Source organism: Symphodus melops (genome assembly GCF_947650265.1).
Source record: "Symphodus melops genome assembly, chromosome: 20".
Taxonomy (NCBI): domain Eukaryota; kingdom Metazoa; phylum Chordata; class Actinopteri; order Labriformes; family Labridae; genus Symphodus; species Symphodus melops.
This window is the reverse complement of record NC_136710.1, coordinates 14,857,885-14,884,433: the sequence shown is the minus strand read 5'-3', so window position 1 is coordinate 14,884,433 and position 26,549 is coordinate 14,857,885. Positions and strand designations below refer to the sequence as shown.

General features: G+C 39.6%; 1 protein-coding gene across 4 annotated transcripts in view; it reads left to right on the top strand.

Annotated features, from left to right (window-relative positions):
* Positions 1-26,549, top strand: part of kdm6ba (lysine (K)-specific demethylase 6B, a) — a 93,399-nt gene that overhangs the window by 2,869 nt on the left and 63,981 nt on the right. For all 4 annotated transcript variants that reach the window (XM_079371389.1, XM_079371388.1, XM_079371385.1 and 1 more), the window contains exons 2-3: positions 2,920-3,046; positions 3,254-3,285. The gene's annotated coding sequence lies outside the window, so the exon portion shown is untranslated. The remainder of the gene's footprint in view (positions 1-2,919; positions 3,047-3,253; positions 3,286-26,549) is intronic.

Sequence of the window (26,549 nt, the reverse complement as noted above, 5' to 3'; positions counted from 1 at the left end):
TGTCGTATGTTCTTTCTGAAATGTCATGTGGTGAAGTTGTGGCGGGTTCTCTACTATTTCCAGGAAGAGCTTTTGAATTTTCTTGCCTTGAATTTTACTGTCTCCACCCCTCTGTTTGCTGTCTTTTATGCACGTCGTATATGTTGCCTCTGGATGGCGATCGAGGACAGTGAATAGCTTCATGTTTGTGAGGCTTTGTTGGATTCCAGGATTTTCTCTGAAGTAGTTCAACAGGCTGTTGATGTTAAGCAGACCTTGGATGTCATGTCGGTTACTTTGCTTTAGGCCTCATGGCCTCCCCACCTTTTCTTGGATTGCTAAAATTAGGCTACATGTTTCAGCCACATCAGAATCACAATCAGTTTTATTGCCAAGTACACTTACATGAGTAAGTCTTAGTGTATTGGTGCGAAAGAAAAACGAGGCTAAAATAACAAGTACCTAAACAAAATCAATTATGAGAAGCAATTAACAATACAATAGAATTTTTAAAAAGAATCAAATATAAAGAATAATAAATACAATGTACAAAAGGGCACATGAGAGAAAATAAATTTAAAATCCAGTGGACGTTAAACGTAACATAAATGAACAGTTTTAGCCTTCACATTACTGTTATGTTTTCTGATTCTGGGTTTGATGAGTCTGTATTATGTGGAAGTAGGGAAAAGGGCAGGGACACTGCTTATGAGGCTGACAGCTGAGGGGAAGAAACTCTTCTTGTGGCGAGAGGTTTTGGTCCTGATGGACCGTAGCCTCTTACCAGAGGGGAGAGTCTCATGAGTCTCCATGTGCAGGGTGAGAGGGGTCGGCCACGATCATACCTCCATGCCTAAGGGTCCTGGAGGTGTATAGGTCGTGGAGAGATGGTTGATTGCAGCCGATCACCTTCTCTGCAGAGCGGATGATACACTGCAGCCTGCACTGTCCTTTGCTGTGGCTGCAGTGTACCGGACTGTGATGGAGGAGGAGTGGATGGACTCGATGGCCGTGTAAAAGTGCACCATCATGGTCTCTGGCAGGTTGAATTTCTTGAGTTGCAGCAGGAATTACATCTTCTGTTGTCCTTTTCTTGATGAGGAAGGTGATGTTCAGCTCCCACTTGAGGTCCCGGGTGATGGTGGTCCCCAGGATGCGGAAAGACTCAACAGTGGACACTGAGCTTTCATGGATGAAAACACAATACAAATACCCTTCGAAAAAATCACGAACAAAACACCTCTACACTTCAACAACTCACATCTATGCACGTGTGGCTGATAGGAATTTATAATTTGAGGCCAAGAAGTAGTAATTTGTGGCCTTGAAATTATAATATTATTTGTGGCCTAACAGACTAAATATCAAGTCATCACAACAGAAGTGCTCCAAGCCTGTAGCACTCGGTGGAACTGGACTTTTCTGTTTTATTGTTTAAAGAAAGAATGGTCAACATTTTACACATAAATACAGCACACATCAAGTACATCCTCTGTAAATGTCTCTCTGAGTTAGGATTCCTAGACATTCTCTACAATGAATGAGAAACTCTAGGCAGCTGTATTTGTGTTGGAGCTGTGTTTACATGTTTAGATTGAAGGGATGGCCTTGCTTTATAAAGCTCTTTTAGTCATAAAAGAATAATCACAAAACCTACTCATTTTTTATTTGGATGTCACAAAGTGTGTTTATCTCAGTCATTGTGTATCATAGAATGGAGATGTCACCGAACAGCAGTTTATGTTAAATGCTGGTGCTCATCTATTAGATTTAAAAAAAAAAAACCCAACAACAAAAAACATGCATGTTCATGCTTCCTTTAACGAACATCATGAATAGGAATTATGGGCGACTTGGCAGGCAAGGTTAGGTAGAGTTCATTGCTTGGCTGACAGACACAGACCTGAAGACCCGTGGAGGTTGATTGGCACCAGGGAATAGAAGTGGGATGGTGATTTGCCTACAAGCATTCTAGGCAAAAAATTAGGAAGGAACATAACATTTTGGGAACATTTCATTAACGTTCCCTGAACTAAAGTGTCCTTGGGCAAGATACTGAACCCCAAGTTGCATTTCCAGCAGTGCAGTGATGCATTTAAAAGGAATAGTTGTTCTCAGGCATTTAGGCACTTTAGGCATTATCAGCTGTCAACATTTGAATTTGGTAATGTCAAGTCCAAATCAATTTTCCATTCGCAAGTCTATCCAACATAAAAAGTCTGTCTCTCTCATGAAAGGCGTAATTAAAATCCTCCATCTGACTGTTAAAGTGTATAAAGTTACATCAACTTGCTAAAGCGCAATTGTGCGTATTCTCCCGTAGATGGCGACACATACACAAGCCTGGTCTGTGTGTTTCCTTTGTGAACGCCAGAATCAGAATCGGCTTTATTGGCCAGGTGTGCTCGTGCGTACAAGGAATTTGAATTCTATAAACTGTGATCTCAGTGTAAAAAATAACATTAAATATTAATATATAAACAAAAAAAAATGAAATGAATAATAGCACTACAAGACTATATAAGATAATAATGCTAATTAACATGTTAATAAATGATGCAACAGATGGAGTAATTTGCTGTCGGCAGATCATTATTCTTCCGGTAATTACTTTAAGGTGGTGTGCATAGGTGAATGTCAGATGAGGAAGATAACTGTATTTACATAATTAAGTGTGTGACCAAACATGGATAAATAAAGCATAGAACAGCTTATAGTGGAGGGAAATGGCAGCCTTCAGTCACCATACACATTTGATGAATCGTTCAGATCTGGGCAACAGAAACAACTTCTGTGAAGGTGTGGTCCAAGATACTTACTGTAATCGAGGTGCTTCTCCAACTAGGTTACAGATTTAACTTGTAGCTCTTGTATTATCAAACTCATGTTTTTTTTTTCTCTCGTGACTTACCTGTATAATGTGTTGTTTGTCATTCATAGTAAAGAAGTGAGGAACATGGCTAAGCACTGTCGTGCTGTGTTTGAAGAGCCACCAGCACCTGACTGAAGCAAAGTCAACATGGACTGTTCAGTCTAAGGACAACGCTGATGCTATCCTTTAGATGTGGTAAGTTAGACATAATTAGTTTGATTATTTAATTAAAGAGCTGACATGAGAGTATTCTTTAATACGGATATTATGATTATACGGATAGTAACATTAAAATTCACTAACATCTACAAGAATTTCCAAGATCTACAAATATAAAATGACAGCAAGCCTTAATGTCTAATCCAAATCAGACCAACGGTTTCCATTCTGGTTTTCCTACAGGGGGAGCCACCTGCAAGCATCAACTTGCCCAGGTAAGAAGTTTTACCCTTGACCTGCTTGCGAGGCACATGGGAATGTGATGGCTTTCTTGTTTAGTTATGTCAGGATTTGTGTCATTCCTGTTTTGTCTGTGTTTTAGATTTGTTTGTCTGAATGTTTGAATTGCTCCAATGTATTGAGATATCCAGCAAATGAGTCAAATATATCTATGTGCCGTGAATTTTAATGCACAGTTAATAAGGCATTTAAATTCCTCTCTTCTACTGTTCCTATTGTAGATTTGTTATTTTAGCAAACCTAAAATGTTATAAGTTTGAATTAAATTCACAACACATTTTATTGCTTTTCCTTCAGTGTTAGGTTATAAAATCTATTTCACTACTAGCAGTAAATCTTAAGCTGCAATGATGTCACTATGCTTTACTTGCACAGCTTGACAACCCTATACACTCGGGTTTTGATGTTGGCTGGTTTTTAGTGGAGTAATTCCATATGCTGCACCTGGGACCAGTTTTGTCAGCGGATTTATTTTGACAGGGATCTAGTTAAAGACATGGTAGATGAGTGGCACATGTTCTCACTGAAGAGCAGAATCGGAGGCTTTAGTAAACTGTCCTGTAGATGTTGATAAATGGAGGATTTACAAAAAATGTTGTCCTCTTCACAGGTGCATTACATTTTTTACAATTTCATTTATTAGTAGGGATGTAAGGATTAATTGTGAGGCAGTTAAAAATTGATTCAAAGGTGTCAAGGTTCGAATCTGTACTCTGAAAAATGAATTTCAGTAATATCCTGAGCTTCAGCAGGTTTTATCATGGTAGTTAAAGCATATGTGCCTCCAAAGGGAGAAAATGAATGAGTTAACAAGGTAATAGAAGAGACAAAAACTATGTGCAAATATTTCTACAAGACAGAGAGCTTTACAAATAGCACGACCAACATGATACAGCATTTAATCAACCACAATGAGAAGCGCAGATTACCTCCCGATTATGAAGTCAGTTTCATGAATCGTTATCGTGAGTTGAGTGAATTGTTACATCCATATTTATCAGACACTTTTTTTGAAAGCAGTCTTCATTTGAGAGTAAGTACAACACAAGGGATGTACAAACTCACTAAGTGCCAACAAACAGCCTTAAGTTAGATCAGACACGGATACAAATCAGAGGTTGTATTGTAGAGTTTTTTATCATCATCAAGAAGACCAACAGTTGCCACATTTATATCATCAGTATCATCAACATCCATGTTGTCATCATCATCATCTGCTGCATCAATGTCGTTAAGGGTGTTTTCACACCTGTTTGCTCTGGTCTGAATCAAGGGCCATTTGTTGCATTGTTGAATACCTTAAGTTTGGTCTGTGTTCACAGGAGGACATTCACAAACAGACCAAAATGTCTGATGCATAAGGAAACTGCTCCGTAATTGTTTGGAATTTGGTTGGCCTTAACTTGACTAAAGAGTCGGGGGTAAATAATCTGGAACAAAGGTTGTATATTCATCAGAGCAAACAACACCTTTTAAGAGACAAAAATGATAACACAGTAAGGCTGGAGGTATCAAACGGAACAATGGGATCCTGTCACTTTGTGATTTGGCCTCATAGATTGTAGAGGTTGAAGCTTGGCTTTGTGAGGCTTCTTTAGTTTTAAAAAGACCTTACCTCATGATCCAGTAAATAATTGTTCATGTCTGAGCGCTACACTATTTTCCTAAAGGCTCTGACTCACCAAATTTGGTGCTCTGTTGCTACCAGATTCAACATGTTGACTCGGTGCGGTTGGTCAGAGGAATCACTCTGTTCAGCTTTGTGCACAAGAAGAAATACAGAAGCGACAAAAGCAAGTGAACGACTTTAACTTTTTATCAGACATAATTCTGGATTAGACGTACCTATATTTCGACTGTTGAGCCACAGCAGTGTGAAAATGGTCTTCTCGTATCATAACAGTGTCTTCTATATCTGCATTCTTCTCCGTTCTCGTCCTCTTTCAGTTTCTGGTTTTTCCTTTTTGAAATGACCATTACAGACCAGCACTGCCTACTGGCATGGAATGTTTTCCTCTTACGTAAGTACAGAACGTACGTGGTGGTTGGCCGTTGGCTGTGGCCTAGACTTGATTATAACTTGTGTTAATACAAACAAACAAAAGGTCTATGACTATCTAAAGATAGTCATAGACATAGGTCTTTTTTTTGCTCTTGGTTGTGTTTAATGTCACCAGTTGTATTCCGATGGAATTATAGATCATGAAGGTTCAGAATCAGCTTTATTGGCCAGATAGACACAGCTGTGTCTGTCCTGTTTTCTGGCAGATGCAAACAAGAAAGTGATGGAGGTGCAGGGAACAGACTGTATGATTGCAGATCAGCAGCTCATAAGACTGGTTAAAATTCTACAGGAAGTACATCCTCTGCTGCTGCTTTTCCTGATAGCGTCGACATGTGGGAGGTCCACTTCAAGTCCTTGGAGTATGGTTCAGGAAGTGTCCAAATCAAACATGGTGAGGGTGGGAGTATATCTCCATACAGAGTATATCTCCAGGTGGTTGTGAAGGGTCCCCTGAGGTGCAGTCACTGATGTGTAGAGGAGGAAGAACTTTTAATGTTTTTAGTTGTTTCTTTGATACAAGCAATATACAGATGGGGTTAGTGTATTTGGGATCACTTTGTCAGCATGCCCCAACTTCTCCTTTTCTACCTTCCAAGAACTTCCAATCCATGTGCCAGCCACGTTTGCCAAACCCTGTAAAAGCAACACAAAAAATGTCTGCTTTCAGAACATTCAAGGCTTTCTACTGTAAGACATTTCTAGTTTTCATTCAATGTTAACTCAGGCTGTCACAGCAGGAATAAAAGAGTGTGCATATTAGTATTGTTTTTCTCTGTCTTAATTGATGTGCTGCCCAGTACATAACCATTTTCTTTTTTTCAAATCTCATACCCTAAGAAAAGAATGTGTTTGCTTCCGAGGAGTAAAAAAAAAAATGGAAAGAGTCAACAGAAAGATCCAGGATGAGAGGCAGTGAGAGCTGACTCAGGATTTCCAGGGGGAGGAGTGCAGGAAGTAGTGGGTGAGGAGGTGGACAGGAAATAAAAGGCGGGGGGAAAACACCTCTTCAACGTCCTCCTCCTCTGTCATCATCAGTGTTGTCATTGAGGGAGGAGTGTCACAAGGGAGAAAGAAGAGGTGGAGCTGATATCATTCGCCTCCTGCAGATCTGTGAGGGCGTATTAACCACATTCTCTCCGTTGAAGCTTTTAACAGTCACATTTATGCAATCATTTTAAACAACAACTGAGAGAGAGAACTCCTATCCAAGAAAGACCGTGCCCATGTAAAGAACTGAGAACAGGGAGAGAGTAAGAGCTTAAGATAGGAATGGAAAGATTGTGACGAGAAAGAGATGAATGCTGAAAGAGAGCTCCTCGGCCTCTCTGATTATATAAGTCTACTGCAGAAGAGGGCATTGGGTTCATGTGTGTGCGTTTGTGTCTCATCCTTGCTTTGCAGGCCGTGTGTGTGTGTGTGTGTGTGTGTGTGTGTGTGTGTGTGTGTGTGTGTGTGTGTGTGTGTGTGTGTGTGTGTGTGTGTGTGTGTGTGTGTGTGTGTGTGTGTGTGTGTGTGTGTGTGTGTGTGTGTGTGTGTGTGTGTGTGTGTGTGTGTGTGTGTGTGTGTGTGTGTGTGGCTGACAAGAGTTTGCAAAGGGGAGGATGCTCAACATGCCTACTATCCTTGACAGTTTGTGTGGCCTGTGTTACTCAGCTGTCACAAGCCTCAAATTGGATTCTAAGTTTTTGTATATTTTTGGAAGGGGTGTTTGTCTGCACATCCACCAGCGTGTCTTTTAAAACTTCTGGTCCTGTACTATACTCTATAATTATTTTTATTACAATTAAGTGTTTATATCAGGAATGGGGACATGCATCTAAAAGCCTTAAGAGAGGTTATAAAGGGAGATGGGTCAAGAAGAGTGTGAGGTTGTATTCAATGAAGCAAGTCAAAGGAAGAAGTCGGGGACAGGAGGTGTTGCATCAGTGTATAAAACTCTGGAGGGTAGGAAGTGATCATTTTGCCTTTAATGTGATGCTACAAATATGATCTAACAACTACCAAAACTAATCTATAATGCCAGTGATATTGTGAAATAACATGCAGCTAATTACATTTTGAAGTGCTTTCTCATTTGCAATTACATTATTATTAAAGCTTTTATTATGAAAGCATACGTGGAAAATATGCTGCTGGACATTATTTAGAAGACTTAAGACAAACTACACATCCATTTTTTTAAATTTGGTACTTGCAGGTGCAGAGCGTTCATAATGGAAGCCAAGCTGGTTGTGGTATTTGCTGCATTTGACAGAAGTCGTCTCGCTCGTCAACAATTGAGCTTCGTAGTTGGATTCTTATGTGCCTCAAGTAAATCAAGATGGTGGTTGTGTAGTCTAATCGGGTGAGATTTATTTGTGTAAAGAAACACAGATGTGATGCTGAAAAGGCCTTCAAATGTTTATGAATGTCTTGAAAAGTAGGTTTGGGTAACGAGCACTGCAAATGTATGAAATAAAATTCATCACAAAGAAAGATGAAACCTGCCACATTAGCTATGACTTCGACCATGTGCACTCTGCTGGCCAAGTGGCGTAGTTTACAAATGTACTCCCATGTAGTACATTTGCAGGCCTTGTGTGTTTGTGTATGTTTTCCCCCAACATAGTTAGTTGGACTCATATAGCCTTCAGTTGTTCTGCAGTAGACAAGTATTTTATTCAGAGAATTGCCGTTGTCAAGAAAGCAGGTGTCGACACATTTGTCATTCTGAAAGTGTTTCTTTGAGTGCGTCGCCACCCTCAGAGTTTGTGTTGTGTTTTTATTTGGGTTGTTGCTACTCTGAATAACTGGTTTGTGCTTAAAGGGGGCAGAAGATGTGAACCTTATCTGCCAGAAAACGTGATGCTTGTGTCTTAATGCTTACTCAGGATTCAGCAGATAATGACTAAGCATTTTCCAAACTGGATACATTTCAAACAAATCGTCTGGCTGCTTTTTTTTTTTTTCTTGTTAAAGTATGCAAAACCTGTAAGCTTTCTTGTGTTATGCTCTCACCCCCGGAGCTTCCATTTCTACTATTGCTCCCCATCTTTCTCCTATTCTGGCTTTCTGATTCTTTGAGGTTTCTACCCACCCCCATTCATCTACACCCGGTGGCCCCCCTTTGACCCCTGTTACCCCCCCATCCACCCCCTTGCCATCCCTCCCAGGGCAAGCCTACAGCTCCCAGCCTTTTGTGCCTGCCTTTCTCCTCCCTCCTTCACCGCCTCTGCCTCCCCCTGCCTTTGTGTGTGAGAGGCCAGCAGAAGGAAAGAGGAGAGAAGGAAAGAGTGAGCGAGAAGAGACGGATCCTATAGATCTAATATGAGTCTACATGTTGAAGCTTTTTATTTGTGCATGTTACCTACTTGACTTATGAAAAAGCTTTACAGTGAAGGCTGTGCATTTGCTTTGCTGGAGTGTCAGCATTGTTTTTTGAGTCCCGTTTCATGTCTGAACGGAAACAAAGCTCCTCTAAATTGATTGTTGATTCGGTGCACAATAATGTGAGTCAGTGTATCATCTGCTTAAAATGCACCTACAGGAAATAAATTGGTCTGAAAACTTTAAAGGACCAATCTCACTCTCAAAATCAACCTTTATCATCATACATGAAAGAATGTTATGATGAAGTGCTGATTTCTCTGAAAACAATGCATCAGCCAGTATGGTTCCCATGTAATTAAAATATTTGTTTTAAACCGAGATAGGTAGACAGTTTTGAGGGGCACACTAGGCAAAGTTGTCCCCGCCTCCCCATTCCCCCGCTGGCCTGCTCTCAAACCACTCCAGGACTATCCAGGCCTGAGCTCAGTACCTCCTTCACATAACATCATACAAGAGAACATGCATGGCTTTACGTGACTATGAAGCGTGCTTAGTTTACAAGACAGGCGGACTCGAAAATAAAGAAGAAATGGAGGCAGTGTCACGTCTGCGTCCGCACATTGGAGAACAACACAGAGAACATGATGGCTCGATAATGTGTTGTTCTCCGATGTTGAAAGAGACTGTGTGGCAGTTTGTGTTTTTTTATTTTCTACATTGTGTACCTGTGCTTGTGCATGAACTGCACAGTGCCGGATCGGAGCACTTGCACACATCAAACGAACTGGACAAATTGAAACTACAAGCTGACGCAGCATCCTCTAACACCTTCAATCGACTTTTAAAAAGTTTTTAAAAGATCAGCTCCCCCATACATGTACATGCTAAAATGTTCTTTCCCCCATGTTAACTAGGGTTGTGTTGCCATAGGGAAGAAGTAAGAAAAATAAGCTTTGTGACTGAGTTGCAAAGACAAAACTGTGTCTTCCAGCCCTTTTTCTGATTACAATTACACAACTATGAGGGAAGCAGATTAAGTATAGCCTTATAGACAATGCAGGCCTGCCATCTCGATGATAAAATGTACAATTCTGTGTCAGGGCCCTATGATTTGTTCTGAACCTCAACGCACCATGATATGTAAGAGATTTAAAGGATTAAGAAGATGCATTGAAATATAAAACATAATAATAATCGGTGAGGTGCATCAAAGTAGCAGCAACAAGACCTTTTTTTTTTTTTTTTGCACCTAAGGAAAACCAAGATTCATTTCTGAAATTAAAACCCAGCCACACCTTTATCTTCTTTAAAAGTTGTAGCTTGGGAGACAGTGTATCTTTATATAAGAATCCAAGGTATTTTTAAGATGATACAGACTCATAGGCTAGTGATAATGCCCCTAAAAAATTGAGATATCCCTCAAAACAGCAATGTTTTTCATCATCTCTAAGGTTTCCCATATATGAAATGGATTCTGGTATAAACATATTTTTTTGGAAACATGTTTTTTTTTTGTTTTTTTTTTAATAAGATATCATAGTACACCCCAAAACTAAAAAAACAACTAAATATTGCCTAGCCATATAGGAGATATATCAAACCATGTAGATTAATCCTACAAGCTCAGAGAGCTTTCAAACTTGAGATTTTAGCAGTCACAATTAAAGTTGATTAACCTAATACAAAAACTGAACATGACTACCTTGATGAATACAAAAATGATTTACCTATGAATGTCATTAAATCAAAATAGCATTAACTTTAAATGTATGTTAATTGCCAAACCACACGTATTGCTTTAGAATCATGCAGCACATTGCTATCAACAGCATGGTTGAGGGAGTAGGTTAAACTTTAAGTAGCCTATCCCCTGTTTCCAAAAACATGTAACCATAAAGGTGTCTGAGGTGTCATGTCTTCAAGCAGAACTCTTCAGAACCAGTTAATACAAGATCACTCTCCGACACAGCTCTCTTTAGCTCTCGCTAAATAGACTGAAAGTATTCCATAGTTGATCAAACAAGATGGGCAGACAGTCTCCTACTGGCCTATCTTTATTTTTCACATAGCTGCTAGCAGATAAACAGCATGCATACAAATACATTTGTATGGGTGTAACAAAGCTAAGAGAGACAGAGTTGTGTCTGAATGTACACTTGAATGTCTTAAGAAGCATGTCTCAGTGTGTGTACATGCATTTTGCATTACCGTCCAACAGACCCACAGCACTTCACATTCCTTTTTAAAACCCACTAAATGGAAAGGATAGGTCATGCTGGGTGCATTTGTGTCTGTGTGTGAATATTACTTGCATGGTTGCAGGTTCATGTAGGATAGTATATTCCTGGAAAGCCAGCTGCCACTCCTTTATCACAGCTAACTTGATTAGAGGAGCTTCTGCTCCGAGAGCAACACACACACACACACACACACACACACACACACACACACACACACACACACACTCACTCTCTCTCACACAACCTCGTGTTGATTCAATTAAATCAGCAACAATATATTGTAACAATTTCACACTGTGCAATGATTTAACCACTTCACCTACAGCTCTAGTTTGCCAACTGACCCTGGGTTCTTTGTAAAGTGTGATAGTTGTGTGTCATCTTATGGGATGGGAAGGGGATACTGGATATCAACCTTCAGCGTGGTCATTACCACAATGGCTCAGATGTCTGTAGTTACACACACTCCCAAGCACAGACACATAGACATTGTGTGGTGAACCTCTGTAGGCAGCAGACCCATTCATCATGTGTCTGTTTGCAGAGAGGAGCTGCTATTCATTGGCGTTCCTCCTGCTGTCTCAGATATCTCTCTACCTCTCTCACCACCTCATTCTTTCTGTTTCTGCCCACCTTAATTTTTCTCCTCCTTCCTTCTTTTATATCTTTTATACGCTCCCCTTTTTCTTCAAGCCTTCATACAGCTCCCCTCTGTGGGAGAACAAAGAACACATAGCTAGTTACCTTGTCTGTGTCGCTCTGTACTGTATTTCTCTTTGAAATGTGTGATGTGCAGTTTTAAAGTCTCCTCGTTTCTATCTCCTCCAGTGACACAAAAATGACTTTTTTAGTTTTTTATGGAGAAAAGAAGGCTACGAAGAAACCAAGACTTGAGATAATATTCGCTCCTAAAATTGAATCTCATAAGTCGAGAACACGCAGTAGAAGTACAGGATGGACTGCAAGTTTGAAATAAAAAGGATAGGTTTCTTTAAAAGATGGATAGGTGAGTAAAAATGTGTCCACGTTTTTATTCACCTATCCATCTTTTAAAGACACCTATCCTTTTAGAATTATATCAAATTATGTATTCATATTTAATAAAGTTGTAACTTCATTCCTGACTGCATGTGTGGCTTGAGCTTGTATAGCGCTTTTCTTGTCTTCTGACTATTCAAAGCGCTTTAACACCGGACGTCACACCTACCCATTCACACACTGATGGCAGAGGCTCCTGGGTAAAGTGACCATCAGAAGTAACTAATCCTATTCATACACGCGCTGTGTATCGAACCTCCAACCTTCCAATTGAGGGATGACCGACTCTACCAACTGATCCGCAGGCGCTCTTGTTGTTGTTTGCGCTCATTTTATTTTTATTATTTTATTAGTTATGTTCACTTGCTGTCTCATACACACACTTCCAGCTGACCTTTGTTTACTTTTAACTAGATCTTTAACTTTGTTTTTTTGGTGTGTTTTTGTCCCTGTGTAACAAGATATTGCAATCATACTAAATTCTTGTATGTCAAACTGCGAGACAAACTTTTATGTGAGTTGAGGCTAGTTTTTAACATACAGATAAAAATATAAAATTGCCAGAGCATTTACAGCATGGAGTGGATTTTTGTAGATGAGAATGTATGCAAGTAACCTCAGATTGATGCTTTCTTCTTCTTTCATCATTGATCGCTGCAACCTTGAGAGTGTATGTGAGGAAGGGAGAGTGGATTCTTAGGTTGGCTTACTTTCATCTGTCATCTGCTGACAAACACAGAGGGGGACAGTGTGTCTTTGCTCCTCAATATGACTGTTAGATAGTAGTGATCCAATCATTTCCAGAGTTTTTATGTGTTGGTGAGTTCTTATCACAGCTCTTTAGTGTTCTTCAAAGTGTGCAACACCCAAGGCACACTCTGGGCTACTTCACATTCACATGTGTGCAGATGCAGAGCAGTTAGCTGTTTGAGTCAGATTGGCTGCCATGTGACTTTTGTTTCTTTCTCTCTTACTTTCCGTCCAATTGTGCCTGTGCAAACTCACCAAGAGGAAGTGAACTTGTACTGTATACAGTAGTGTGTGTGTAAATGTACATGTGTTCAGTAGATAGGCCAAATCCAGGACCAAGAGCAGGGTTGTGTTGCCATGGTGAAAATGAAATCCAAAATGCAGAGCTGCAAGGAAGCCCCTGATTGGTTGAGGAGCCATGCATGGGATTGTGATGCATGCTGTTAGCTGGCCAATGAGACCTAAGCTGAGCCAGGACTGTTGCTAGGGGGAGTAGCTTGGAACAAAGTCAGCCGGGTTCTCTCTCTCTTGCTGTCTCTCTCTTCTCTCTCTGTATAACTCCCAGTCAATTCCTTGCTTGGTCGTCCTTTCTTTCCTGCTGCTCGCTCTGCCTTTGCCCTCATTGACTCCTTCCCCCCCCTTCCCTCCTCGCTCTCCACTCCCCACCCCAACCAACTCTACATTTTTTTCGCACTTCTACACATGGAAAGGGGAAAGAGCACATGTTGGAAAATTCACTGAATATTTCATACAGCTTGTTGTGTGGTGCATGGGGCCATTCCAAAGACGCCCTGCACACCAAGCCTGTTTGTATTTTCCTGTCTGCTTGAAAGTTTGCTTGTTTCTTTATTTATGTTATTATGTTTTCTTACTCTGTGCATGAATTGGGCTTTTCTCTTTTGCTTATTTTTATTCATGCCTTTTAGTCCTACTTTATACAATCTTAATGAAATGACTTGGGCTTTAATGCACACATATTTTACTGTTTCCTGTCTCTTCTGTGTGCAGAGGGTTGAGGAATGTTTTTTTGTGCATATTTGAAATCTATGGGTGCATGGCATGAAGTTCTTTATGGTCTTTTTTAGCTCTCTAGTTCCATGGGTTGTGTTTAAACCCGAGCCAGGTGGCATTTACAAGTCTGGCATTATGTTGGACTGCCCCCCATATCCTCAACTGCTTGTTTCCTTACTTTAGGTCCTAAGTCCTTATTTTAGCTTTTGCACTGCCTGGACAACAATTAAACTCATATGCTGTACACTACTTATTCTATATTTACACAAATAAAGTAGGGATGGGTCATAGTTTTTTTTTATATTTGGACAGTAATTAGTACATAATAATCAATGTTTTCATGCAGATGTTATCACTTTCTCATGATTTATTACTTTTGGCAGCGCCTATTTGCACTGCAGTACTTATCATTAAGTGGTGGCTGTAGCGCATCTAAAAGCTTTTTGCTCACTGTCATTACCAAAAGTGGAAGAAAGCATAGAGCTACATTGCGGTGCTTTCGCAAAATCCCATTTTGAAAATAGACTGTAAACAAACTATGATTTTACTGAGCATTATTAAATGAAATGGTTTCCAAAGTTAAAAGTTCCATACTTGTAAAGTGCTTTTCCTTTGTGTTAGCATCTAGCTAACAAATTAAGTATGTCAGGGTCCCTGAGAATATTCAAAATGTTACTAAATAATGGCTGATGAGTTATAAAAAGTAATTTTCTAATAAAATGCCTATCCCTTAAATAAAGTTATACATTTCCTTAATGCCACTTTGTATGTATTTCTTACTGTTTTAATTACCAACAGTCAAACAACAACAAATCTAAAGTTTAGTAGCCCCCGTTCGACATCACTTTAGTTGCTGTTTTTACGTGTTAATGACACTTGTTTTGTACAGGAACAGGTTGAGGTATTGAATGTGAATCCACTGACGACAAGGTTGCTCATCATTAGTCAGTCTCTTATTTATTTATTTATTTGTGATAGATTCCAATGATGATTTGTCAGTCTGGTGCACGAGGGACTAGCGTCACCTTGAAAAAGCAAGATGAGAAGGGAGATATGAGGTACGAGTCATGCTGTTTGCTAGCAATGATCAAACTTTGCCAGAAGGCAGCAGAAATCCAAATAAAGACCTTTTTGTTCGTTTTTAGAAAGGTAGGAATATTGTACGTCATCCCACAAGTGGGGAGAAACAGAAACAAAGCCTCAGCTCTTCCTACACATTTCTCTGTCCCTCCCCTTTCTGTTTCCTTCCTCCTTAATTTCCTCCCTCCACACTTCCTGTTTCCTGGCTTTCATCCTCTCTTTGTTCAGCTTTCTCTATCACAGAAGCATTTTATGTTTCTCTGCTGACATTTTTGTTTGTGCGCGCGTATGTGTGCGCGTGTGTACGTGTGTGTAATGGATCTATTGTGCTGATGGCTGCCATGGGAATCGCTGAAGTGAGCCTTCCTACTTATGAATCAAACTCCACTAATAGAGCCGTGCTGGCTCTGAGATGACATAACAAACACACTTACACAGACTCACACACCTACCCTGGCCATCCCACAGCCCCAAATCATTCATAATAATTCATAATTATTCAGAATGTAGTAGAGGGAATGAAAGGCAGAGTGAAAATTGGGAGGAAGTGGTTGCACTCACTCACCTCATGTGAAAACAAAACAATTACAGGCTTTATTGGTCGTTTAAGCTGTGTGTGTCTGTGCTCATTTTGGTGTATGAGATTGTGTGTGACAAGAAAGCACAAAGATGAGATCAAAAGCAGGAGTCCCAGCTTGAGCTGGAGCTAGGCTCTTGGCTCACCACTGGTTCCAATTGAGGTATCATGGTGGTCTCCTTAGTGATGTAGGTGGCATTAACATAACGGGGGTTAATGTGAAATGGAAACACAAATATAAAAAATAAAAAAGGAATGAGTGCATATATGCATGCTTTCTTGTCAGGAACCCATGCACACATTTTCCTCCTCTGTTGCAGTGGAAAACATGAGACACGTGCATGGGCACACACACTCAGATAGTTTCCTAGTGTGCACTTGTGCAGTCAGGGAAGAAAATAAAGCAGTCAGCCAAGTTCAGTGGTTTATAAATAGAAATCACACAAACACACATCCACACAGATATACACACATGCTGCTTTCAGCTCAGAAATAGAAGTAAAAAGCATGTGAGTGTCCTGTCCCTGTCTCTTTCCCTTTTCTTTCTTTCTTTCCTTTTATGTTGTCATGTGTTTTTTTCTTTTCCTCCTGTCTGATTTTGTCTCATCTGACATATTAATTTTCTCTCTCTCTCTCTCTCTCTCTCTCTCTCTCTCTCTCTCTCTCTCCATTCTGTAGCCATATTATGCCTTGTTAGAGCCCAAAATGTAACAACGAACCGAAATGTTAGAAAAAAATAAAGAAATAAACTCAAAATGTAATAACTGGTCGATAATGTAACAGAATGTAGAGCCCAAACTGTTGTAACAAGGTGTTATATTTTGAGGCAGGCAAAAAAATGTTTCTCCTAATAATGTAAGAACTCTTTACAGAATATGACGTAGTTGCCAAGTTTCAAGGGTAGCCTTACTGTTGTGGATACACAGTAACACATATGTTACATGTGTGAGACGGGATCGGTGGAGCCAGCGAGAGAGTGCAGTGCTGTGTCAGCCCCCCCCCCCCCCTCCTTTCTTTTTCTCCTTTTAAGAATTCTGTCCCTTCATTCATTCATTCATTGTCTTGCTTTTATCCTTTCTTATCTCCTCATGTGTATTTCAGCCTTTTCATTTATCCCTTCTTATATTTACTTTCCTGCTCTTTGTACTACTTTAATTCTTACTCCTTTTTAATGTTTAGCTCATCATCTCTCGTGTATCCTTTCTTTTTATCCTCATTCTACTTACAGCCCTTGATGTGTCGTCCTACTTTAGTTCTCTCCCTGTTGATTTTAAACTAATTTTCATCCATTGCATTTAACTGCCTCATATCTGCCTGTTGTATCTGTATCTTATTTCTGTTATTTACATTTAGATTATTTTTTTACTCTGTTTGGCCCGTCTGTTGATCAATGTATTTGTTAAATCTGTAAAGCACTTTGTTAAAATTTGTTTTTAAAGGTGCTATATGAATAAAGCTATTATTTTTTGAATTTACAGACTTGGACACATGTATTACGCCGTCGCTGAGTCAATGAGTGAACAAAGATGATTATGATGATTGCTGAGCTTTGTTGTTGTCTTTGTGGAACACAGCTTGTGTCACAAAGAAAATAAGCGACATAGCAGAAAAAGAGACAAAATAGAGGTTTTGACATGAATTCAAGGATCAGTTGGAATCACAATGCAAAGTTTGCATTATTGCAGTGCCAAGTGCATTTCAAAGGCACAATAAAGTAAGTAGTTAAGTAATTAAGTCATATGTCTTGTATGTTTATCAGTGTATACGTGTGTGTGTGTGTGTGTGTGTGTGTGTGTGCGTGCGTGTGCGCGTGCGCGTGTGTGTGTGTGATATATATATTTCTTTGGTAGATAGTAACATAGATGGGGACACTGCATATTCCTGTATATGATTGTGATCTATTTAACCGTGGAGATACTAGAATGGGTATACCTACAGACTGAAATGGAGAGACAACAAAATGATTGTACATCTTGTTAAAAATTCACATTATAGCCATCTTTTTGATGTTTCAATCTCTCTTTCTCTATCCCCCTCTTCTGTTGCTTTACACGCCGAGTTTCAGATGGCAGGAGGAAAAAATGACATGTGCAATATAAAGGAAAAACTGAAGTTGTAACCATTGAAGGATAGAGCAGGTGTCATGGTGAATAACAGAACACACTATCCGTTCTAATATTTGTTTACACAGATCAGTTAGCTACACAAGTGAGCATGTCTTTCCATCACCTCTGCTCGTGTGTTTTCCATCCAGCAGAGTTTGTCATGCCCATTTTGATCACTGTTGAATGGCCCTCTACAAAGAGAAGATGGTAGAATGACAAATTCCTAGAATTTGATGAAAGACACAATAACAGAAGGTTTAAGGGTGGAGAGAGGATAGCTTTCAGATAAAGCTGACTTTGAAGAGTGAGGCCGAGCTACAGTGGAAACAGGAGAGGCAAGAGTTCAGAGGTGAAATAAGACAGAAAAAAATAATCTCTATGTCCTCCAACATTTTGCCATTTAAGACTTTCCGGTTTTTTCTAACTTTTTTAACTTTTTCTCTGACCTAATATCTGGCTCCCCAGGAAAACACTAAGCTAATTTTACAACAAAGATGTTAGAACGTTGACCCTGATGATTGAAATGTGTTATGTTATTACCCAAAAATCTGCAGCAAAAGGAATTAACTGGACCGCAGTAAGATAAAACAGGAGAAACAACTAGCTTTTAATTATGTGATGAAAACTGCTTTTACAAGTTTGTGTAACTGTGGATATGGAAGTATTTCTATAGCCTAAATAGCACCATACCATTCTGCAATCACTACGCTTTTATACGGTACTTTGCATCCACAATTTCATCATGATGAGGTAACGATTCATTAAACTCCTGATACGATACGATTCACGATACTGGGTTCACTTTAAGATTCTTTAACAAGGTTTTTTTTTTATTTATTTATTTATTTATTTTTATAATATATAAAGAGACTGAAGGAAAATTATGACTGAAAAAGATTCCTTTAATTTTTCATAAAAACACTTCAAACAAGCTACAAACCGGCTTCTTAGTATAGTTTGGTCTCCACAGCTGCCATAGTAACGCCTGATTGTTACAGCCAAGCCTCAACTCTACTGCTGCTGATGCTCACCGTATTGCTGCAGGGTCCAATATTTTTCAGCAGCTGAAATGACAAATGATCTTTTTGTGTCACATACACATCTGTTACATTACATTTAACTGATTCAGATCAGGAAATTGAAAAATTTAAATAACATGTTGATGTTTTCTTGCCTTTATTTTTTAAATGGGTAGTTCCCAGAACCCCCTGTTCTGCTCTGAACCCCACAGAGTCTGAGTGGAGACGTTCACAGACTTTGACTACAGCGACTGTGAGATGACGTTGCTATTGTTATGTTAGCTGCAGACACAGTGCGAGTAAACGGAGAAAAGTGGAACCGACCTTTTGACTGGCCCATGTGTTCTCGACTTGGTTGTATGGATCACGGATCAACTGTGTGCTGGTATGCGTGTGTGTGTATGTGTGTGCACTGAAATGTATGTTGGTGTATCTCGGACTCTCAGCGTGATCCGCGATGCTCACAACCATGAGAGCAGAGAGAATAGCAGGTAGCTGCAGCTACATAAAACGCACTTAATACTCATAGCATGGTTATTATTACTTAATGGTTAAAAATTTACTCGGTCTGTGGCGGCTAGCCCTCTGAAATGTACACACCAAACAAAAAATCTACCTGCATTTGTTGCTTGGCTGCTGTTGATTTCAGACCCTATCATAGCAATTTTTTTTTAAGTATCGATGTGAACCTTGATACCTTTGAATCCATTTTTAACTGCCTCATGATTAATCTTTACATCCCTATCCATTATCTGATTCAAATTGTGTTGCAGCATTGGAAATGCACAGGATGTGCAATATGGACAAAAACAGTGACATGGCTTCTCTTGAAAATGGAAAGTGTGTTTGAGATTCTATCTCAAGCTGGTCACTATAAGGTTGCACTCATAAGATGTTGGTAAAATAATCCTTTTAAGGCAGAATGTGTGACATTTTACACACAAGTACAGCAGAAATAAATTGTATCCCCCATATGTCTCTGTGAGTCACGACTGTATACAATGAGTGAGTAGACAGGCGAGTCTAGCCAGATGTACTGTTGTCGAGTTGTGATTACGTCGTGTTTACATGGGTGGGACGGCCCTGGGTATATAAAGCTGTTTCAGTCAAGTACTAGAGAAAAGAAGAATAACACAACCTACTTAATGCTAATTTGGATGTCACGTGTGTCTTCAGCTCACGGTCATTCTGTGTCAATTTATGTGAATTATGAAGCCACGAGTTAACCAAAGTATGCTTACACAATAATACAGGCCACACCCAGAACAGACTTGTTTCTGTCGCTGTAGCATTTACGGACGTGGACCTTATCTCCTGTTTAAAAAGAGGGACTTTTTAAACAGTAGTTTTGTTATGTTGCACAGACCTTCTGTGCTCTCTTTCTGAGGTTAAGTGGCACCTGCACTCTCTCAAGAGCTCTATCTCTCCCAAACCCTTGCACGCCCGAACGTTCAACAACTTTATGAATAAATGAAAAAAGCTTGGAAATATACCTGGGTGGCCAGGTATCTTTCAAAGCTTTTTTCCCCCCCCCAATATACCTTAAGGTAAGTGACTCCGCCCAGGTATTGTCTGTGTGTGAAACTCTTGCAAAATTGAGCACTCTTTGCAATACACACAAGAGACTTCTAGCTCCTAAATGTACAAATACCTTATTTCACCTTGGTTACACCTTTTTTACTTTCTCAGTTGAAGGCATAACTAGGCAGAACAACTTTGCTTCCTCCCTTTTACACAGACGCTGAGGTGTATCAGAGGCATAATCATCTCGTTTTAACAGGCTTCGTAAAAGGGGCTATGATCTTTTTAAGTGAGCTACACTAATGGCTGAACCTCACAGGATAAACTTTGGGAGCAGAACTTCTTGAGTGGCTCACTGTGCTGTGTAGAATTTGCACTTCAAGATGAATTACAGGATTAAACCTGTATTTTACATAATGATTTCTAAAGTCAAAGAAATGCTATTTGGGTCTCCATGCTGCAAATTCCTTTATCACAATATGACCAGACAAGACCATTTTGTTGCTTAATTTTCTTTAAATTCTACGTCAATGAAAAATGCATTTCTAATGCCCATTGTAGTTAAATAGAACCAGCTATTGCTGTTTTTATCTCTCCTTTTGTCCCTCCCAATATGTTTTTCAATCCATCCACTTCTAGTTCTGTCCCCAGGATTTGACCCCTCGGTCAGTGACCTCATCAATAGGGGGCTCGTTTGGGGGAAGGGCTTGGTCTATGTTTGTGTGTGCACGACCCTAATGGGGCCCATGGCATAGTTCGATTGAAGGGGAGAGGGGTAAGCCAGGAGGGAGTGTATGGGCCCCTCATCTTCCACCATCTTAGGTTTCCATCTATTGACCACTCAGATCTAATGTCCCTTGGTTGTGTGTGTGTGTGTCTGTGTGTGTGTCTGTGTGTCTGTGTCTGTGTCTGTGTGTCTTCTGTCCATTCTCTCCATTGTAATCTTGCAGGTGGACAAGACAATCTCTCATTCTCATCTCTCTTTCTCTCTCCCAGTATATGAATCTCTGCCTTTCTGTGCGTCTACTATTCCTCCAGCCCTCCCTCCCATTCAATTTCTTCATCCTCCTCCTCCTTTTTTTCACTTCCTGTCTGTGCTAGATCATCCTTTTATTTCATCTAACTCTCCCTTCCTGCCTGTCGTCAGGTGAGACGGAGGTGAGGGAAGAGGAGTATTCGCCTCACTGTCTGGAGCCAGTGGAAACACTATATCTCAACAGAGAGACAGAGAAAGGAAGGGTTGGTAGTAACTTGAGCTTTAGTGATTGTACATTCAACACAGAGGTCATTTTTGAAGGCACTGGATATGAGTGAAAAGACGTACAGTTACAGACAACATCTGCCAAAGTATTTGTGACCATCTAACAAATGAACAATCCCATTGGAAATAAATGATGTAATCCCTATGTAATGTCGCTGTGGTGATTGTCCTCTCCCATCCTCCGGAAAACAGAGGCTCCAAGGTATGTGGCTGATTGGCTTGTCCAGGCAGCTGGAAAATGGAGTTTTGTCAGCAATGTGCCCTTCGGGCTGATCTATGCTCCAACACACACATTCATGTACAGTAAATCTACTCAACAAAGATAAATGAGCTGTAGGAGAGATGGGATGTGGATAACAAAATGAAATGGAGGGATTCATAATTAGGAATAGATACTAACAAAGCAAATCGAAGAAAATACAACATGTTTTAAGTTTATGAAATTATGATCTCAGTTTTGTTATGTCCTATTATTGCAGTTGAGGATTGTGTTTTATGTTTTTAAACCAACTAAAGCTGTATCTTCATATGAATGTATGAAACATTTGTTCCTCAGTTTTTGTCTGAAAAGCAATCAATCCATTAGACTGACTTAATAATTAGAAACAGGAAAAAAAAGAACAGACAGCATTGTGTAGAATCAGCTTTATTGTTAATGTTAAACACCAGGGATTTAACTTTGGTACTGTGCTCTCTGTACAATGTAAACATTGAATAATAACAATTAGCTAAAAATATAAATGGGTAATTAAAGACTGATATGTACAAGTAGTATGTATATATCTCTCATATATACATACTACTTGTACATATCAGTCTATATATATATATACGTTATATATATATATATATATATATATATATATATATATATATATATATATATATATATATATATATATATATACCGTAAATTCCGGACTATAAGCCGCTACTTTTTTCTCACACTTCGAGCACTGCGGCTTCTACTCCGGTGCGGCTAATGCATGGATTTTTTATGGGGGACAATGAGCTTCTGCCGCAAAAACATTTGACTTCGTCACGTCGGATCTTAATATCAGTCATTTTGCGCTTCATGCACACACCCTCATCATGGAAAACACACGGAGAAATACATATGATGCAGCTTTCAAGTTAAAGGCGATCGACCTGGCTGTCAAAGAAGCTAACAGAGCTGCTGCACGTTAAGATGACACTGACAGCGACAACAGAGACTGAGGAAGTGAGTAATGAAGTCATTCTGAGGCAGTGAATGGATGGACTTTTTCTTGTGAAATATATTACGGTCATCTTTTTCATCAGCCGTGTTACAGACACCGTCGGCTAGGCTTCGTATTGTAACGGTTCATGTTGTAAAGTCAGTAGTTGATAATGTGTTCATAATTCCGATTATGTGGAGAGTCAGTGAATGCACCAGCGAGAACGTGTTGAGTGGCTGTATGAGAGAACGCTGGGTGAGAGAGTTGGATTGTTACGGAAAGTTATGTGTTGCTCTAAAAGTTACTATTTGAACGCTCTCGTCGTCCTTTAACGTCCGTACGAACGCTACAGTATTTGCGGATGTTACCGGTAGCCTACGTCTGTGTAAATAGCTCTTGTTATAGCGTGGACACCTGCGGCTTATAATCAAGTGCGGCTTATATATGTACAAATACATTTATTTACTTATTTTTAGCCGGTGCGGCTTATATCCAGGTGCGCTCAATAGTACGGAATTTACGGTATATATATATAAGGAGAGAGATGGCTTTAGGAAGGGTTTAAGTAAATAAGGGTTTGTGAAATATTGTTCATCCGTGAGCAGCTCTGGACCGCAAGCTACCGTTGCTTTGTCGTCAAGTTCTTTTTTTATCTGAAATCCCAACTTTTCAGAGCCTCTGCTGCAGCTGCCAAACTGATTGAAGGAGGAATATTTTCTGGCTGAGAAACTTCTGCCTTTTCCTTTTTTTTTCTTGCTGTATAATTTGAAGCTTATGAAACTTGGACTCATTTCTCAAAGTTGGCCAAGCATGTCTTGATCATTTCTGTAAAGTTTTTTGGTTGATTGGAGTTGAAAGAAGATGATGAATACTCATGGGTAGAGAATCTTGGCATTCAACCTTCATGCATTCTCAACAGATGGAAATACATGTTAAAACTATTGGTACTCACCCTAAAAATTAACAAATGTTAATTGTTGAAAGACAAATACTGTATTTTAAAGCAGCATTCATAGTGGAAAGACAGAGCTATCAGAAAGTTAGTTGCAGTGCATTTTCTTCTAAACTGTTTTAATGCCATCCATGTGCAAGCAATCAATAAATCCCTTTCATTGAAGTTATTTATTCAACAAGATTGAGAGCCTGAATACAATTTTCTCGTTTTTTCTTGGCACATGAAAATCTTTGTTGTCATGAATGGAATATCTTTGGTTTTGGAATATTGGTTTTAAATACAGTTCACATTAGAGTGTCAGTCAGCCACTCTTTCTCGGGATATTTTGACACCTAGTGGTATCTTGAGGCAATGTTTTGATGAGTGGAGCTCTGTTTTGTTTATGCATTTGGCAGGTGGCTGTTTTAATTTCCGTAGGCCCCAATGTTGGTGTGAATTCTGTCTATTTTGGTGTAACTAGAATTAGTGAACCAGATGTTTCAAGTATTTGAGCTGGAGGCACAGTGGACCCATGGGCTCCTGCTAAAGTATTTTGAAGAGCAAGCCGAACTTTGGCTTATTCCAACTCCCTATCACTCTAAGGCCGGGGCTTTTCCTGGGCAGCGTGGCACAGTGTGTGTTCTGGCCCTGTGCCAGAGCAGCCAGCCTGCCTGCCTCTGCCAGCCTCCCTCCCCTGAGACCAAAGACAAAGCTGGGACACAGCCAGACACTTCACACTCTGTGTTTATCTCTCCATCATTACCCTCTTCTCTCCAGACTCTCTTTCTTTTCCTTCTCATTCATTAGGGATCATTGTGTCTCTCTTTTTATGCTTAATCACTCCACCCCATCTACCATCATGTTGCTATTCTCTCTTTCCCTTTAGTTTTATATATATATATATATATATATATATATATATATATATATATATATATTTGACATCATGCATACTCACTTACAAGACTTACAGCAAACTTTACACCCACCCCCATTCACTCTCTCTCCAAGCCCCCACACACACATGTACTATTGCAGTCTCCCATGTAAACGCATATAGCCCAACTCAACACATCCCCTTCCCACACCCACTCATACACCTCCTTCACTCTTTCTGTGGTGTGTGTATGTTGCAGTGAGTCTGTCATCCTGTCACTGTGTGTGGGCTCAGCATCAAACCAGCTTCCTAACCAACAAAGGCTAGCACTAGCCACGAGGCTCAGGCTGCTAGCATACATCAGTCACTGAGGTGTGTGTGTGCGTGTGTGTCCACAACCACCCACAGTGCTGCCACTAATAACTCCCAAACTTATAAGGAGACGAGTTCCTAACACAAGACTTTCTTCAAGTATTCGATCAATAACTTTAGTTTTGTGTTTAATTTGCACTCTCCCTCTATATTTAATGGTATCATTTTCACACTTCTTTGTTGACTCTTTTTTTTATTTTTCTCACTCTGCATTTTTTTATCAACCTGTCCTATATGTTCTGTTTTGTTTTGCAATCAATCCTTATTTCTTTTTTCATCCATGTTTTCTTTTCTCTGCCTGGTGAAATGTAAAATTTTAATTTTGATTTTAACTTTGGAAACGTATCCATCTGGCAACATTCATATATATATCACATATATATATATATATTTGTTTATTTTATATATATATATATATATATATATATATATATATATTTGTTTATTTGTTTATTTTATATATATATATATATATGTATTTGTTTATTTTAAGATTTTCAAAATACGTTATTTCATTTTCATATATTTCACGACCTAATATTATAAAGACATGAACTTATGTACATGTTCACATTCACATATTTCAAAGTACTTTTTATTGACTTGAGTACAGAAGCATAAAGCCAATATGAATTCAGAAATGTATTTTACTCCATTTTCTCATGACAAGTCATTTCTGTAACTCTGGAATTTTGTCAGGCAAGAAATACAGAACTTTCCTGTCTCTGGGGAAAATGAGGGCAGAATGCAGTTGCAAAGTACGGATGCCCCAATATCGATACCAGTATTCTGCTTCGGTCCGATGCAGTCTTTAATTACTCGTGGTTGTAAAACTACAGATACTACTTTATCGCGGGTGCATGCCCCTGTTAAAGTGAGCGGGTAGACGGAGAGAAGCGAGATGTCAGCGGTGTGGAGATATTTCAGCTCACAGTTTGTTAGAGCTAGCAGTGTGAGACAGCTGCAGCCAACTACAAAGCTAATGCTAGAGAAGCAAGAAAATGTCAAGAGACAACCCGTATGCAGTAATAATAACAGAAGCTCTGACCCAGTTCATTGCTCTCGATCACCAGCCGTTGTCAGTTGTCAATAATACAGGATTTTTTCATCTTCTAAGTGTTTTGGAGCCAAAGTATGAGGTTCCCAGCAGTCATCACGTCACAGACACCGTGTTTGCTTCTGTGTTTGATCCGAGTTAAAGTACCTCTGTTTATTTCTGTGTGCCTACAGAGTGTCTGTTTGTCTGTGTGCCTATTTTTCTTTTGTCATCTTAAAAAAAAGTTACGCCTCCATTTCAGTGGCATTAAGTACTTGTGACGGTACTTGGTATCGGTGAGTACTCAAATGCAAGTATTTGTACTTTCGGTTTGCAAAAAAGTGGTTTCAGTGCATCTCTAATACAAAGCTTAATGCAAATGGGTGATGTCTCCCATTAAGATGATGGTCATGCAGTGCTGGAAAACCAGTAAATGGACTTGAGCTTGTATAGCGCTTTTCTAGTCTTCTGACTATGACGTACTACCCATTCACACACTAAGCAGTAAGGGGCCTTTCTGGCTGACTTGTTTTGTATCTCTTACTGTAGGGCATGCTGACCCATTGTGTTCTGAGAGTTACCACGTTTGGGTGTATGTGTGCATGTGTTCCAGTGGAGGAAGAGGTGTGTATAAGGAAGGTCATCTTTTTCATTCTTTTTAGTGTTTGAAGTTTTTCTTTGGCTTGCTCCAAACTTCAACATCAAACGCTCAGTTCAGCCCCCCTCCCTTTAACTCTGCGTCTTCCTCCTCATCAACCCCCTCCTCCATGTCTTTGTGACCCAGGGAGTCTCACACAGGAATGTTCAACAGATAGAGTGCGGGTAAGTAAGATTAGACGTACTGA